The following is a 3,650-nucleotide window of genomic DNA, read 5'->3' as shown; positions in this document are numbered from 1 at the left end:
GCTCAAGCTCAGGCTCAATAATGTCCAGGTGGTGTTTGACAGTTCTGTCATGTCCTCATCGTATTTCAAACGGCTCAATAATGTCCAGGTGGTGTTGACAGTTCTGTCATGTCCTCATCGTATTTCAAACGGCTCAATAATGTCCAGGTGGTGTTTGACAGTTCTGTCATGTCCTCATCGTAGTTCAAACGGCTCAATAATGTCCAGGTGGTGTTGACAGTTCTGTCATGTCCTCATCGTATTTCAAACGGCTCAATAATGTCCAGGTGGTGTTGACAGTTCTGTCATGTCCTCATCGTATTTCAAACGGCTCAATAATGTCCAGGTGGTGTTTGACAGTTCTGTCATGTCCTCATCGTATTTCAAACGGCTCAATAATGTCCAGGTGGTGTTTGACAGTTCTGTCATGTCCTCATCGTATTTCAAACGGCTCAATAATGTCCAGGTGGTGTTTGACAGTTCTGTCATGTCCTCATCGTATTTCAAACGGCTCAATAATGTCCAGGTGGTGTTTGACAGTTCTGTCATGTCCTCATCGTATTTCAAACGGCTCAATAATGTCAAGGTGGTGTTTGACAGTTCTGTCATGTTCTTGTTTCATATTTCAAACGTCCACCCAAGACTCACTCGAGACCCTTGCCAAGTCCGTCCACCCACCTAAGCCTTTTGCCGTCCGTGGTGCTATCAAAAGACAAACAAATACCCCCGAGTCGTTCATTATACCTGCGTCGTGTAGATTCAATAGCTAAACAAACGGGCGGTATTTCCGTCTTGTCACAAAGTCAAGCAATGTTTGCCTTGTTGAGTGACAAGATGAGTGACTGAGACGGCAAAATTAAAATCCAAACATTTTGTCGTTCAATAAGAAGACACTTGACACAATTAATAGATACACCTTTCCACTGAGATGTGAATGAGAACCTGCTTGATAGTGGCGATTATTGGAAGTCTGATTGAGCAATAGAGAGAAGGAAGTTGATATAATTTGTTTCAAATAATTAATTTATCGACTATCGAATAAAGGTAACATTGTGAGCGCATTGCTGATGGCAAAAGCTTTCAAATTTGTTTTAATGTAATAAGCATCTTTTATTATTATTATTATTATTATTATTATTATTATTATTATTATTATTATTATTATTATTATTATTATTATTATTATTATTAATTATTATTATATATTATTATTATTATTATTATTATTATTATTATTATATTATTTTATTATTATTATTATTATTATTATTATTATTATATTATTATTTATTATTATTATTATTATTATTATATTATATATTATTATTATTATTATTATTATTATTATTATTATTATTATTATTATTAATTATTATTATTATTATTATTATTATTATTATTATTATTATTATTATTATATATTATTATTATTATTATTATTATTATATTATTATTATTATTATTATCTTCATTCACCCCGTGTAATCGAGAACTGGATCTGCATCGTTATCACTATCTTCATTTTGTCTCTGACCTTGTTCGAAGGTTCTTGGGTCCTTGCATACCGTTAGCGACGAGATCTGTCATTGCTCTGACCTTATACTGTTTTGTCTCACACTTGCTAACAGAGATGTCCTTATGAGATTCTGGTTCTGTCCACCTATACGTCGTTTAATAATAATAATAATATAATAATATATAATAATAATAATAATAATAATAATAATAATAATAATAATAATATAATAATTATTATTATATATTATTATATATATTATTATTATTATTTATTATTATTATTATTATTATTATTATTATTATTTATTATTATTATTATTATACATTTTATATAGGCCTTTCGTCGAAACCTCAAAGCGCTTTAAAAATGTAAAAAAAAAAAATAATAATAAAATAAAATAAAAAATAATAAAAAAAAAAAACAAAAAAAAACAAAACAACAACAACAAACAATTCAACCAAAGTATCAAAACAATTAAGAGCATAAAAGGGCATCAATACATCAACAATATAAATGTCACATACAATACATTTAAAATTCAATTCAGTAAATATTTCCTGAAAATATATGTTTTCAGGGCTTTTTTTGAGAATGTCTATTGAGCTCGAGAATCTCACAGATTGAGGGAGATCATTCCAAATCGTGGGTCCGAATTTCATAAGAGACCTATCACCAAAATACTTAAGTTTAGTTTTAGGAGATTTTGAATCGTGGGGTCTAAGATTTCTCAGAGGTACGTATGGTTGGAGTAAGTGTTGAATGTAAAGAGGGACAGAAGACTCAAATACACCAAAGCAGATAAGGACTATTTTATATTCAATTTGAGGGAAAAACAATTTCAAAAATAAATTGTGTTTTTTTTTCTTTTATATTTTCATAAAAACAGACACGAGGGTCTCAAATGTTTACCTCGAGTGTAATTGATTACAAAGACATAAACACGACGCAGACGATCTCTCTCTCTCTCTCTCTCTCTCTCTCTCTCTCTCTCTCTCTCCCTCTCTCACACACACACGCACAAACACACATACACTCTCCCCCCTCACACACTCAAACTCATTCTTTCTCTCTCTTTCTTTCTCTCTCTCTCTATCCCTCCCCCTCTCCAGACACACAAATACAAACAACTCTCTCTCTCTCTCTCTCTCTCTCTCTCTCTCTCTCTCTCTCTCTCTCTCTCTCTCTCTCTGTCTATTTCATTCTTTCTCCTCTCTCTCATTCACTCATTCACCTGACTCTCTCTCTCTCTCTCTCTCTCTCTCTCTGTGTGTGTGTGTGTGTGTGTGTTACATACACACACACACAAATAAACACACACAAACCGAGTGAAGGTGAGAAAGAGACAAAGAGTGAAGGTTAACGACCTTTCGTGGATTAATATTAAAGAACCCGTCTAATCCCTTGGGATATTCCCCCCCCCCCCCCCCCCCCCCCACCAACCACTCACTTCCCCCTTTCCATATTCTCCAAGTTTCTAACAGAATCCTAAATAAACATTGAACAAGCCAAAATCAAAACCGTCTCATCTAACTGAGACCAAAGTTAGTTGACAGATGGATCACATATAATCCTTAGGAAGGTCCTCTCAATTATTTGTCAAAAACACACGAACATATTTATACCCACACAAACTCATGCTACGGCAAGCACCCACATACACAGACATACATACAAAGTCAGTTTCATATAGATAGATAGATAGATAGATAGATAGATAGATAGATAGATAGATAGATAGATAGATAGATAGATAGATAGATAGATAGATAGATAGATAGATATATAGACAGACAGACATACATTGAGATAGATAGATAGATAGTTAGATAGATAGATAGATAGATAGATAGATATATAGACAGACAGACATACATTGAGATAGATAGATAGATAGTTAGATAGATAGATAGATAGATAGATAGATAGATAGATAGGTAGATAGATGGATGTGTTGATAGATAGATAGATAGATAGATAGATAGATAGATAGATAGATATGTGGATAGATATGTAGATAGACAGATAGATATATGCAGATAGATAGATAGATGGATACACACAAACACACATACACACACACACACACACGAACACACTTCCTGATGAGAGCTAACTCTTGAAACAATATTGTAGAAGATCATAATAATACTTG

Source organism: Berghia stephanieae, chromosome 1 (assembly GCF_034508935.2).
Source record: "Berghia stephanieae isolate SIO BIC M18660-M18661 chromosome 1, UCSD_Bste_1.3, whole genome shotgun sequence".
Lineage (NCBI taxonomy): Eukaryota > Metazoa > Mollusca > Gastropoda > Nudibranchia > Aeolidiidae > Berghia > Berghia stephanieae.
Note: the sequence above shows the minus strand (reverse complement) of the source record.